General features: G+C 43.6%; 1 pseudogene; it reads right to left on the minus strand.

Annotated features, from left to right (window-relative positions):
* Positions 1 to 15,074: 15,074 nt before the first annotated feature.
* On the minus strand, positions 15,075 to 15,174 carry LOC124778170 (annotated as a pseudogene).
* Positions 15,175 to 15,460: the final 286 nt, after the last annotated feature.

Consider the following 15,460-nt stretch of genomic DNA (forward strand, 5'->3'; position numbering starts at 1 on the left):
CAAATGATATAGTAATGCTACGGCTGCAGTTAACGAATATCGCGTACGTTATCCAACTCGGAGGATTCCGAATGCACGAATCATTGGCGGAGTATTTCGAATGTTACGGGAGACAGCTTCTCTACAGGCATTAATAAAAGCAGATTATCTGATTCGTTTATACAGTTTCAGTTAACGTTATTACCATCATTTTTCCAAAATTAAATTCTCTACAGCTTTCGTTGAAAACTTTGTACAATTGTCTCGAATTGAAAAAACAAACTGGACCAAGTATTTAATAAATTAAAGATTTTACGAAATTACTTCTTTGCTTCTCTGGATGTTCTGGAAAACTACTGCAGATATACGTCTGGGACATGTTTTTTTTAGATTCACGAGATCAATAACAACGAAATAAATGGAAATCGTCCTTTACTTTACATCGTACCGTTTTGCGATTGCTTCATACTAGCGAAGTTGCTAAATTTCAGGAAAAATCTTTTATTAACCGTAACTCAGTAACTAACCATTTGTGGACCTATGTTTGTATGAACTTTCTTTTCTTTAGTTTTACTTGTAGAATAACATATTAAAATATTTGCTTATCTTCGTCAACCACCCTGTATATGTGCCTAATCCATATGTACATCCGAAATCAACATAAATAAATAAGTGTAACAATAATTTACTTTTTTTTTGCAACTGCCAGACATGCGAATTTACGTTCACGGCGGACTAAGTTGTAAACTTGAAAGTAAATATTTTTAAAGGTTTCTGTTCCACAATTGGTGGCGGCTAGGTATGAGGTTCTTAGGAGGAGCGGGTGATCAACATTCGAACACATCTTAGTTACTTTACATACTTGGTTCATACCACGACACATACATACACTCTAGCTGTAACGCCCCTGTAGTCCACCAACTCTAACGCGATTCAGAAACCCGACTATTGATGATGGCACGACGCCTGGTGACCAGAAAGACAGAATTTTATTCCTCGTTTTCAGCAATAATCGCGGGCGAAGACACGCACGTGCGGGTGCAACGGAGACGGGAATTTGTGATGTAATACGTAAATCGAAAATAAAGAATGCAATTTTCAAACGCATTAAATCGTCTTTTATTCATTCCCCCTTCATAATGAGCCTACAATTGCATAACGTCGTTGTTGTTGTTGTGGTCTTCAGTCCTGAGACTGGTTTGATGCAGCTCTCCATGCTACTCTATCCTGTGCAAGCTTTTTCATCTCCCAGTACCTACTGCAATCTACATCCTTCTGAATCTGCTTAGTGTATTCATCTCTTGGTCTCCCTCTACGATTTTTACCCTCCACGCTACCCTCCAATACTAAATTGGTGATCCCTTGATGTCTCAGAACATGTCCTAACAACCGATCCCTTCTTCTGGTCAAGTTGTGCCACAAACTTCTCTTCTCCCCAATCCTATTCAATACTTCCTCATTAGTTATGTGATCTACCCATCTAATCTTCAGCATTCTTCTGTAGCACCACATTTCGAAAGCTTCTATTCTCTTCTTGTCCAAACTATTTATCGTCCATGTTTCACTTCCATACATGGCTACACTCCATACGAATACTTTCAGAAATGACTTCCTGACACTTAAATCAATACTGGATGTTAACAAATTTCTCTTCTTCAGAAACGCTTTCCTTGCCATTGCCAGCCTACATTTTATATCCTCTCTACTTCGACCATCATCAGTTATTTTGCTCCCCAAATAGCAAAACTCCTTTACTACTTTAAGTGCCCCATTTCCTAATCTAATTCCCTCAGCATCACCCGATTTAATTCGACTACATTCCATTATCCTTGTTTTGCTTTTGTTGATGTTCATCTTATACCCTCCTTTCAAGACACTGTCCATTCCGTTCAACTGCTCTTCCAGGTCCTTTGCTGTCTCTGACAGAATTACAATGTCATCGGCGAACCTCAAAGTTTTTATTTCTTCTCCACGGATTTTAATACCTGCTCCGAATTTTTCTTTTGTTTCCTTTACTGCTTGCTCAGTATACAGATTGAATAACATCGGGGAGAGGCTACAACCTTGTCTCACTCCCTTCCCAACCTCTGCTTCTCTTTCATGTCCCTCGACTCTTATAATTGCCATCTGGTTTCTGTACAAATTGTAAATAGCCTTTCGCTCCCTGTATTTTACCCCTGCCACCTTTAGAATTTGAAAGAGAGTATTCCAGTCAACATTGTCAAAAGCTTTCTCTAAGTCTACAAATGCTAGAAACGTAGGTTTGCCTTTCCTTAATCTTTCTTCGAAGATAAGTCGTAAGGTCAGTATTGCCTCACGTGTTCCAGTGTTTCTACGGAATCCAAACTGATCTTCCCCGAGGTTGCCTTCCACTAGTTTTTCCATTCGTCTGTAAAGAATTCGTGTTAGTATTTTGCAGCTGTGACTTATTAAGCTGATAGTTCGGTAATTTTCACATCTGTCAACACCTGATTTCTTTGGGATTGGAATTATTATATTCTTCTTGAAGTCTGAGGGTATTTCGCCTGTTTCATACATCTTGCTCACCAGATGGTAGAGTTTTGTCAGGACTGGCTCTCCCACGGCCGTCAGTAGTTCCAATGGAATATTGTCTACTCCGGGGGCCTTGTTTCGACTCAGGTCTTTCAGTGCTCTGTCAAACTCTTCACGCAGTATCATATCTCCCATTTCATCTTCATCTACATCCTCTTCCATTTCCATAATATTGTCCTCAAGTACATCGCCCTTGTATAGACCCTCTATATACTCCTTCCACCTTTCTGCTTTCCCTTCTTTGCTTAGAACTGGGTTTCCATCTGAGCTCTTGATATTCATACAAGTCGTTCTCTTATCTCCAAAGGTCTCTTTAATTTTCCTGTAGGCGGTATCTATCTTACCCCTAGTGAGATAGGCCTCTACATCCTTACATTTGTCTTCTAGCCATCCCTGTTTAGCCATTTTGCATTTCCTGTCGATCTCATTTTTGAGACGTTTGTATTCCTTTTTGCCTGTTTCACTTACTGCATTTTTATATTTTCTCCTTTCATCAATTAAATTCAGTATTTCTTCTGTTACCCAAGGATTTCTACTAGCCCTCGTCTTTTTACCTACTTGATCCTTTGCTGCCTTCACTACTTCATCCCTCAAAGCTACCCATTCTTCTTCTACTGTATTTATTTCCTCCATTCCTGTCAATTGCTCCCTTATGCTCTCCCTGAATCTCTGTACAACCTCTGGTTCTTTTAGTTTATCCAAGTCCCATCTCCTTAAATTCCCACCTTTTTGCAGTTTCTTCAGTTTTAATCTACAGGTCATAACCAATAGATTGTGGTCAGAGTCCACATCTGCCCCTGGAAATGTCTTACAATTTAAAACCTGGTTCCTAAATCTCTGTCTTACCATTATATAATCTATCTGATACCTTTTAGTATCTCCAGGGTTCTTCCATGTATACAACCTTCTTTCATGATTCTTAAACCAAGTGTTAGTTATGATTATGTTGTGCTCTGTGCAAAATTCTACAAGGCGGCTTCCTCTTTCATTTCTGTCCCCCAATCCATATTCACCTACTATGTTTCCTTCTCTCCGTTTTCCTACACTCGAATTCCAGTCACCCATGACTATTAAATTTTCGTCTCCCTTCACAATCTGAATAATTTCTTTTATTTCATCATACATTTCTTCAATTTCTTCGTCATCTGCAGAGCTAGTTGGCATATAAACTTGTACTACTGTAGTAGGTGTGGGCTTCGTATCTATCTTGGCCACAATAATGCGTTCACTATGCTGTTTGTAGTAGCTTACCCGCATTCCTATTTTCCTATTCATTATTAAACCTACTCCTGCATTCCCCCGTTTTGATTTTGTATTTATAACCCTGTATTCGCCTGACCAAAAGTCTTGTTCCTCCTGCCACCGAACTTCACTAATACCCACTATATCTAACTTTAACTTATCCATTTCCCTTTTTAAATTTTCTAACCTACCTGCCCGATTAAGGGATCTGACATTCCACGCTCCGATCCGTAGAACGCCAGTTTTCTTTCTCCTGATAACGACATCCTCTTGAGTAGTCCCCGCCCGGAGATCCGAATGGGGGACGATTTTACCTCCGGAATATTTTACCCAAGAGGACGCCATCATCATGTAATCATACAGTAAAGCTGCATGCCCTCGGGAAAAATTACGGCTGTAGTTTCCCCTTGCTTTCAGCCGTTCGCAGTACCAGCACAGCAAGGCCGTTTTGGTTAGTGTTACAAGGCCAGATCAGTCAATCATCCAGACTGTTGCCCTTGCAACTACTGAAAAGGCTGCTGCCCCTCTTCAGGAACCACACGTTTGTCTGGCCTCTCAACAGATACCCCTCCGTTGTGGTTGCACCTACGGTACGGCTATCTGTATCGCTGAGGCACGCAAACCTCCCCACCAACGGCAAGGTCCATGGGTCATGGGGGGGGTAGTAACTCTATTTTAGGCTAAATTCATATCACATAATATAAATGCAAAATTTTTGTAACTAATTTACACTTTTCGTATGTACATAGTATTAAAAAGGTAATTATACATCAATTACTGTGAAAAAAATCAAAACTGGCCGAAACGAAAAAATACTACTTGTTTGTAAATTTTAAAAATTTTTGGCTCAAAACATTTTTGTGAATGCATTCCATGATAACCAACAACTCCACCCATGGGTTTGACAAAATATTGATTTTGTAAACAATCGAAAATTCAAAAGTGATGAACAAAATTTATTTAGCAAATTGGATTTACCACTGAATACAGCACGCTAAGTCATGTTATGAACTAATTTTTCAGCCTCCTGCGATGTTCTTGCGACCGGAAGAAAATTTCGCAGGTACCTCCCCGTAACTGGCCAACTGTGATAGTGGTTTTAGTTTGGACATGGCATGGAATCCGGCCACGTTGTTGACACCATCACAGACACATCGATGAAGGATTTGCCCACTCGAGTGTTTTCTCCAGTTGCCATGGCAGGCGCGCATCCGTTTTGCCGACGACCAGTACTTGGGGCGCGGATTCGGATGCACCGCGCTGGAGCATATAAAGGCCGCCCTTTGCCTCGTGTCGATGTACATATCCCACGTTATGCACCTCCACGCCTTGTCCATCCTCTCATGCTCTCCCGCCGGAACTTCAGCCAACGTCCACTGCACGTCCTTACGACATCCGTGCCGAGTTACACACTCCCTCTTCCATGCTCCCCTTCGATAACCGTCAGAAGCATGAAAACGAAAAGTCTCAGAAATGCCATGGAAATCTAGAAATTACAAGTTGTGTTTAACACACGATACATTTCAGTTGCTTGCCTGATGGCTGATCTGCGTGGATGGCTATGTTCGCGTGAGTCCACAGCTATAAGCAGCAAACAGAAAGTTTAGAAAGGCAAGGCAGAACGGGGAAGAACCTCCAGGAAGAAAAACAAATAACAGAATGGCTGACTTCCGAAAGGCAGGCAGCAAGGAAAGAAAGATACATACTTACGCCATTTCTCTCATTCACATGATCCTACATCCCTAGCAGCAGATCTATGTTTATAACCGTAGAGCTTAGCAAAATAATGGTCAGTGCTCACTTTGATTTTATACCGTATAAATTATGAGGTTGAATGTTTGGAGTTTCAGTTACCATGGTTCTTAAAACACTTGCATTGCACATGTAATTCTCAAGTTTTTGTACGAATGCTTTTCAAACGCTGTATTTCTCTGAATTCCAATGTGTCGGAATTTGGACTGAAGCGATGTACTATGCACTCGCGATATTATTAATAATTTTGCTTTAAAATGTTTTACCCAATTCATCGTTTTCAAACAGTTTATTATCATCATCATGATCATCATCATTATTATTCTTCAAAAAATGTGTGTGAAATCTTATGGGACTTAACAGCTAAGATCATCAGTCCCTAAGCTTACACACTACTTAACCTAAATTATCCTATGGACAAACACACACACACACACACACACACACACACACACACACACACACACACACACACACATGCCCGAGGGAGGACTCAAACCTCCGCGGGGATCAGCCGCACAGTCCATGACTGCAGCGCCTAGACCACTCGGCTAATCCTGCGCGGCATCATTATTATTATTGTTATATTAAAACATTTATGTATTTTATTGTTATTACCTTTATTAAAATGCTACGGACCTCTGGCGTGCTAAAAGTGTTGGTAACATTTATTTGTATTTGTAGGGCGGTAAGACATTGCCCCCAATCCCCCACAGACTAACCTTGAAACCGCAACTGCACAAGGACCCATCTTCAGCATCATTTAAACCTAAATGTTCAAAGGCGACCTTCAGCGTCATTTAAACCTGCTTGCTCAAAGGTTGTTACATTATGAGAAGTGGCAGTTCTCTCTGTGATATCGGTAAGAAGGTTAGAATAAGGGCAGATGGTGCTGCCTATGCCGAGCACAGCTGAAGACAGGGGCACCATCCTGGTGAGCCCAGGAAGCTAATTTCTCAGTTAAATACGGTGCGACGCTTGCCGCCTTAGCTTTTGTACATCTGATTGGCAGTCATTTCTGAGTATGTATTTCGATACAGTGTAAGGTAGGACTCCACTGCAATATGAATACACACTCGACACCAAGTTTTATGCACAAACCAATATGGCGGCGGTGGGTTCACTCTCGCGGCGTAAGGGCATCTCCCCTTATTCTAACCTCCTTGGATATTGGCCACAGCAAACTCTTTCCCTGAGTAAATGTGTAAAGGAGACTCACTGGATTCCGAAGTTTATACTGTTGTCAAGTAATCACACAGACATACTTTATTAGATTGCCAAAGGCGCATCTTTTGCTGAAATATGAGGTTTCCTGAAGTAAGATGGTGGCGTCAGGTTTTTCTGAAAAGAAATGATGTGATAAGCTTTACGAGGTGGTCTAAAACCAGTTCTATAGCTGAGTTAATATTTGTGTGCTTTATCAGTAAATAAACAGCTGTTTACACGTCCTTGCAATCGCCGCCATATTGTGATTCTAAAGTGACAGTAATAGTGCTCTATACGGTATTGTCAGTCTAGTAATTTATGTCTGTGAGTAATCAGTCCGCGGGAGACCTCGGCGTAGAGCGTAGGCTGAAGGAGACGTTGTTCAAATCGCTCTAAGCACAATGGGACTCAACATCTGAGGTCATCAGTCCCCTAGACTTAGAACTACTTAAACCTAACTAACCTAACGACATCACACACAACGATGCCCGAGGCAGGATTCGAACCTGCGACCGCAGCAGCAGTTCGGTTCCGAACGGAAGCGCCTAGAACCGCTTGGCAACAGCGGCCGGCGAAGTAGGCGTGTATACTAGTGTGGAGACGTGACTTCGGAATGTGTCGTTGTAACTTCGAATATATTAAAGAAGGTACCTTTCCGCGTGCGCTGGTTTTGCAGGAACTGGTATGTCGCATTTAGGGAACTTGCGTAAGTAGTATGTTAAGTAATGGCAAAAGCAGCATGTTTATTCCGGCGTGTTCCAGTAAAATGCAATTGCATTGCAACCGCATATCAAATGGTTCAAATGGCTCTGAGCACTATGGGACTTAACTGCTAAGGTCATCAGTCCCCTAGAACTTAGAACTACTTAAACCTAACTAACCTAAGGACATCACACACATCCATGCCCGAGGCAGGATTCGAACCTGCGACCGTAGCGGTCGCGCGGTTCCAGACTGTAGCGCCTAGAACCGCTCGACCACCCCGGCCGGCAAACCGCATGTCCACCCGTTGTCGCACGGGTAAGCCAAGTGATTATCAGGGCTACAATTAAGCATTGTTCTGTGCACTTATGTAACAGTGATTGTCTTTTGTAGTTACATTCGGTGGAACAATAATTGGTTTCACATACATTGGCCGCGAGAGGTAGCCGTGCGGTCTTGGGCGCCTTGCCACGGTTCGCGCGGCTCTCCGTCGAAGGTTCGAGTCCTCCCTTGGGCATGGGTGTGTGTGTTGTAGCTAGCGTTAAGTTAGTTTAAGTTAGATTAAGTAGTGCGTAAGCCTAGGGACCGATGACCTTAGCACTTTGGTCCCATAGTACTTACCACAAATAATTTAATTTAATTCAAATGGTTCAAATGGCTCTGAGCACTATGGGACGTAACATCTGAGGTAATCAGTCCCCCAGAACCTAGAACTACTTGAACCTAACTAACCTAAGGACATCACACACATCCATGCCCAAGGCAGGATTCTAACCTGCGACAGTTGCAGCAGCGCGGTTCCAGACTGACGCGCCTAGAACCGATCGGCCACACTGGCCGGCTTAATTTAATTAAATTCACATACATTCTGATGTTATTTAGTTCAGTGGCTCTGTAACTGTTTTGCATTAGAGATCCAAATATTGAGATTATTCACGGGTGGTAAGTCAGATGGGCTGTGTTCATAAGGACTGCACATAATGTACGTAATACCGTACGTCGGTACTTTAAACACACATGTTTTATATGCAGCATAATTAATGGTTACAAGCGAGCATAATGTTACATCACGTACTCAGTCAGGTAGAAGCCTAAAAGTTTCACTGAGAAGCAAAAGCCAGAAACTCTCTTTTGAAAAGTTAAGCTGAGTACAGAAAGCGTAAAAGCTTTGTTTCTTTTGTGTGTGGGTGTTTGTGGTTTATGAGCGCTCAGAGTCACGATTATCAGCCCCATTACTAAATAAGTAGAAACGAGTGTTGTTAAAACATATAAAATATTACCTAGAGACTACAGACAATATATATTTAAAATTGCAAAGACGCTCCGCCATTCACACACGGTCACCCGTATACAGTCACACTATCATGCATTCATAAAAATATGGCAAATTTCGTCAAAATTTCTGTTAAGAAACACAGAAAATACAAGAAAAAAAATTTAATAGCAAATGAGCTGCTGTCCCTTGTTTGACAATAAAACACAGTCATCTAACATGTGGCGCAATGTCATTTGCATGTCACGAGCACCACGCGTTGGAGGCTACTTACACTGGAACAAGAGGCCATTTGCCATAGGGCAGTATCCGAAGCAAAGTCAACTAAAGAAGGACGTTATCCCATATGCGTGCCTGGAAGGAGATACGCCACGGCCGGGTTGTCAACTTTATGACTCCATACCATAACAGCGCGGTGACAGCGTGTAGAAAGACCGGACATAGCACCATCACAATATCATAACACGCCTCCTAAGCTGGTACGTGTGCTAATTCGTTCCCCTGAATTCAATTGTGGCCTGGTGCACAGCGGAACTGTCACGTCTGTGATTTCCTGCGAGCGAATGAGGAACTAGGGAGCTTGATGTTAAGTTTCCATAAGTAAAGTGGGCTCTTCCACCTCGTAGTTCTCTGGGGTTAGAGTTGCAAGTTGCAAAGGTTCCAGACCAGGGAACTCGGTGTGTAAAAGAAATATGTCTCAAAAAGGAGGTACGAAGGAAGGATTATGAGTATTGCAAACTTACGAGATACTAGGAACATAGCTGAGAAACTGAGAAAATGCGGAAAGGGGTCGCTACCCAGTGCGAGTAGGTGCCGCAAAAATCCAAGTCTCGCCCCAAGGGCAGAGCAGCCCGGAGACAACGTCGGAGATGGAGCCTAAACGGAATCCCTATTTCCGGTTAAATCGTCGTTTGTATACGCTAGTGTGGCGTTACCACACCCTCTGCAGAAACTCCTATAAATTAGAAGCGCGATTTCAGGAAATTTACTGGTCTCGTAGAGGTAATATTTTATGTATATACACACATCAAAAAAAGTTTTGCATCATCTCGGTTCCGAGAGTCCCGGAACCTGTACAGAAAATTGGATAGAGATCAACATAAACATAATTTCCGCTCTTTTTATTGTTCATGAAAACCACACATTGCATGTTGTACCATCATGCAGCGAGACCTTCAAAGGTGGTGGTGATCCAGACTGCATTACACAATAGTACCTCTAACACCCAGTAGCACTGATGCATGCCTGTATTCGTCACGGCATACTATCCACAACTTCATCAAGGCACTGTTGGTCCAGATTATTCCACTCCTCGACGATTCGGCGTAGATCCCTCAGAGTGGTTGGTGGGTCACGTCGTCCATAAACAGCCCTTTTCTATCATTTTCGAAAGGGTTCATGTCTGGAGAACATGCTGGCCACTCTAGTCGAGCGACTTCGCTATCCTGAAGGAAGTCATTCACAAGATGTGCACGATGGGGGCGAAAAATGTCGTCAATGAAGACGAATGCCTCGCCAATATCCTGCCGATATGGCATTCATGTATCGTACAGCCGTTACGGTGCCCCTTCCTTGACCACCAGCGGAGTACGGTTGCACCACATAATGCGCCCACCCCCCACCCGAAAAAAAAAAAACAGCAGGGAATCTCCACCTTGCTGCACTCGCAGGACATTGTATCTAAAGCGTTCAGCCTGACCGGTTTGCCTCCTAACACGTCTCCGACGATTTCCTGGTTGAAGGTATATGTGACTCTCATCGGTGAAGAGAACCTGATGCCAATTCTGAGCGGTCCATTCGGCATGTTGTTGGGCCCACCTGTACCGCGCTGCATGGTGTCGTGGTTGCAAAGATGGAATTCACCACGGACGTCGGAAGTGAAGCTGCGCATCATGCAGCCTATTGTGCACAGTTTGAGTCGTAACATGACGTCCAGTGGCTGCACGGAAAGCATTATTCAACATGTTGGCGTTGCTGTCAGGGTTCCTCCGAGCCATAATCCGTAGGTAGCGGTCATCCACTGCAGTAGTAGCCCCTGGGCGGCCTGAGCGAGGCATGTCATCGACAGTGTCTGTCTCTCTGTATCTCCTCCATGTCCGAACGCCGGCCGGAGTGGCCGAGCGGTTCTAGGCGCTACAGTCGCAGGTTTGGATCCTGCCTCGGGCATGGATGTGTGTGATGTCCTTGGTCAGTTAGATTTAAGTAGTTCTAAGTTCTAGGGGACTGATGACCACAGCAGTTGAGTCCCATAGTGCTCAGAACCATTTGAACCATGTCCGAACAATATCGCGTTGGTTCACTCCGAGACGCCTGGACACTTCCCTTGTTGAGAGTCCTTCGTGGCACGAAGAAACAATGCGACACGATCGAATCGCGGTATTGGCCGTCTAGGCATGGTTAAGTACGGACAAAACGAGCCGTGTCCCTCCTTCCTGGTGGAATGATTGCAACTGATCGGCTGTCTGATCCCTTCGTCTAATGGGCGCTGCTCATGCATGGTTGTTTACATCTTTGGGCGGGTTTAGTGACATCTCTGAACAGTCAAAGGGACTGTGTCTGTGATACAATATCCACAGTCGACGTCCATCTTCAGGAATTCTGGGAACCGGGGCGATGCATAACTTTTTTTTGATGTGTGTAGATTGAAGCGGCGAGTGAAATTATATCTGCACGAGACCAATAAAGTCTCTGAAATTGTGTCATTTCATCTATATAAATTCCTGCACCAGGGTCTCACACTGGATCCCCCACTTACGTTCGATGCTGAGGTGCTATTCCAGAACATAGAAGGCCTTGGCAAATCTGTTCATGTGCAAGAGGGAATTTTATGTACAACAGGATGGCGGTGAGGATTTGGATCGAGGAGGGAGGCGTACCAGGGTAATCCGTGCTTTTGAGTGAACCGCTGTGCTAGGTGGTTTAGTGGATAAAGCACCTGCCTAATAAGCAGGAGACCGGGTTTGATTACCGCCCTTGTAACTTTATTAATCTGTATGCCTGCCACCCTTTATCCTGTCACATAGTTTCTCGGTGTGGAAGCTTTCCTCTTATCACATGCTACGGAACTCTTGTTTCTTGCATACCGTTATTTGTATAACAGACCTGTGTGTGGGTGGTTTACGGGTCTCTGAAAGACATTAACCAATCCAGCAGCAACTTCCACCGTTATGTCACAATATCACAGCTCTCTGAAGCACAACGACTGTTTAATCCGTACCTTAATTGAATTTAATCGTGACAGAATGACACCCGTCTCTCCAGTCTTTTTAGGTGGAGAAGGTAAGGTCATGTTCCGAGTTATGGCCCTAGACGGGCCAATCGGGTCCAACCGACTACCGTGCCGTCCTCTGCCACTGGGGTCGCTGGCTACGGTACGGCGGGCCATGCGCTCACCACGCAGCTCTCTCGGTAGTTGTCGGCTTTCTTGACCTAGGAAGCGCTACTAATCGGTCACGTAGCTTCTCAGTTGGCCTCATGAGGCTGAGTACACCCATTACCAGTCCCCTCACCAAAGGAAAATCCCTGACACCACCAGGAATCGATCCCGGATGCCCCCACATGGCAGTCAACCTTGCTGACCAATTCTATATATATATATATATATATATATATATATATATATATATATATATATATATATACACCAGTATGTAAGTTTATTTATTTATCATTCTAACTATAGGGAAAGTCCTTTAATGCATAAAAATTAGACAGATGGGCATTTAATTAGTGAGGCCGCTGGGATGAGCTCAGGAGGCTGCGTCATGCCTTGCAAAATCGCATCTGCGATAAACAAGTGACTTCGGGTTTTTGAAGGGGCCAAAGTTACCGCAATTTAATTAGACCAAGTGATTCTAAGACTTGTAGCTGAGAAACCATACGAAGCAAAATTCTCAAATAAAAAAAAAGGCAATGTTGTATAGTCTGAGGTGATATTTATACGGTAAATTTAGAGTTTAATGTAGTTTTCATCATGTTCCATATTTCTTTCAGTAAAATCCAATTCTACGTGGAATAAAAATTATGCCATATTGTTCAGCATTTGATTCAAAACCAACATTAGTAAACCATGTTTATGGTATCTTCAGTGGAGTGCTGAAGAAAAAATAAAAAGGAAACGGTAACAGTAACAGCAAAAAATGGCTCTGAGCACTATGGGACTCAACTGCTGAGGTCATAAGTCCCCTAGAACTTAGAACTACTTAAACCGAACTAACCTAAGGATAACACACACATCCATGCCCGAGGCAGGATTCGAACCTGCGACCGTAGCGGTCGCGCGGTTCCAGACTCTAGCGCCAGAACCTCTTGGCCACCAGCGGCCGGCAGTAACAGCAAAACCCGCTGACTGCGCCACGTCATATACAAAGAAACGAAGTGAGGTATTTTCCCACGCTGAGTGGCAGAAGTCAGCCCATCGCAATTTAAGTGCGGCGCAAGTGTTAATATTTATTCTTTACTGAAATTTTTCCTCGTCTGAGACAAGGGGCTCCTTAAAACTTAAAAAATGTAATCAGTGTATAATAAAAGGAGGTTCAAGCCTGTGTAAGTTTAATCCTTACGAAAACTGTGTTTCTGACAGTTAAATTAATTATTGTTTTGTTACTGCTGTATACCTCTGTCAACAACAGGCGTTCTTGTGTGCACTGTAGACAAACTTAAACGAATATATTTTTTTTTAATTCTAAAAACCTCCTGATTGCCAAATCAGATGTTAAAGAGTTCCTTTATTATAGGATCGTACACGACCGGTTTCGCGATGAGTTAATTGCATCCTCAGGTGTATACATCTAAGAAAAATTTAATGAGGTTTAGAAAGTATAATAATGGTAAAAATAAGGCAATTGAGCACGAACTATAAGGGAACACAAACTCACATAACTAATTTAACATTGGTGTTTCAACGTTCGAATGGCGTTCGAGTTGTCATAACCGCTTTAATTGTATTTTTACGAAACGAAACATCCAAAATTCCAATGGGTAGGAAGCGCAGGCAGTGTACATGAGCATTGGGAGCCGCGGACATGGACCTAAAAAGGACTTCAAATAAGACCCCGGAAGAAGACTGTAAGGAGTGAACCTGCGATGGATAGACAGATGTAAAGACTCACCAGTGCTGAGAAAACAATAAATGACCGCAAAATCCACATGGAGGAGACGTGAATATGCGTGAAGGTGGGGGAAGAAACACGATTGCACACCAATTGAAGGCTGGTAACCGTTACAAAACAAATTATGGTGGAGAAAGAAAGTGAATAATATAACAAACACGTAGAGAGGAATTACATGGCGCGCCGTAAAAGCCGCTAAGATAAAAGTAAGAAATTAGCAACGTAAAACAATTACAAAGTGTAGTATAAAAATGCTTAAAACTGCTGCAAAACCCATTAGGTGAACGTGTTACGTGGAGACAAGTAACCGTTCAAAGTCATAAAGTAATACTAAACGTAGATAGTGTAAAATACTTGTACATATGTACGTGGGCTGTCAAAGGAAAAAATTCCTGTTGTAAAACATGACAAATACAGAATTACCGAGTGACCTATAAAAATGGCTAAAACTGTAACAAAATCGATTAGGGGAACAATAAAATGGAGACAAGTCTTTCTTTGTTTCTTTTGCTGGTGCCTTGTCCCGCGGTTTCGCAGGGTCGGCACGGTTAGGAACGGATTTGGCAAGGTTAGTTACAAGGTGTGGCCGGATGCCCTTCCTGCCCCCCCCCCCCCCCGGATGGAATTAGTGTACCCCAGCTGTCTGTGTCTAGTGTAATCCATGGAATAGTGCGAACGTGTTCAGATGTCTGCGAGTCGTGTAACTGAGGCGGAACGTGGGGACCAGCCCGGTATTCACCTAGCGGGATGTGGACAACCGCCTAAAAACCACGTCCAGGCTGGCCGACACATCGCCCGACGTCGGTAATCCGCCGGGCAGATTCGATCCGAGGCCGGCGCGCCTACCAGAGTCCAGGGAGCAGCGCATTAGCGCTCTCGGCTAACCTGGCGGGTTAATTAAATGGAGACAAGTAACCGCCCCATATTCATAACATGCAAGAGATAGGGTTATGAAAGTTGTTTTCTTTTGCAGTAACTGACACATGTAGAAATTATTTAAAAAAAAGGCAAGGGATCAATTTTCTCACTTTCTTGTCCGATCTGAAATGGAATAACCCCTACGCGAGCTGCCGTTTACAGGGGACCAGGAAGTGGAGGACGCTAACTGCGTCGCCCTCAAATAATGCTCTTATCTTTGAAAACAATAGATTGCTGTTGTTATAGAGCTGACGGTTGGATATTCCGGACTACTTTATCTGCAGGGGGGCAAGCCTCGTAGAGAGTGAAAGGAGTCGGAGACGATGGGAATGTAGCAGGAAAATGGGAAACGCTGCACGATTTTGCGTGTCATCCTACCGCTGGAGCCATGTTAAACTCCTATGTATCGTTACAGTTTTAGTATATACAGTGTACCGTCGAAGCGACAACTCTGTCTCTTAGAGTACAACAGAGAAACGGTAATGCCCGGAAATTTCGCCGGAGCGACTAGGACTCGAGCAGCAGCCGGGTACGGTTGTTGTCACTGCGAAAGCAAACGGCACGCGGAGGACAAAGTGCGGTGTCAGAGAAAGCCAAACGCCTGCCACGTGTCGCGAGAGGCCGCTAAGTGTCCCGCAAACAATCGCACGTCTATCGCAGCTCGCGGCCTCAGAGCGACGGCCGACACGCGGCGGTCTGTGTGTACGGGAGCGACAGGCGCGCT

This window comes from Schistocerca piceifrons, chromosome 2 (assembly GCF_021461385.2).
Source record: "Schistocerca piceifrons isolate TAMUIC-IGC-003096 chromosome 2, iqSchPice1.1, whole genome shotgun sequence".
NCBI lineage: Eukaryota > Metazoa > Arthropoda > Insecta > Orthoptera > Acrididae > Schistocerca > Schistocerca piceifrons.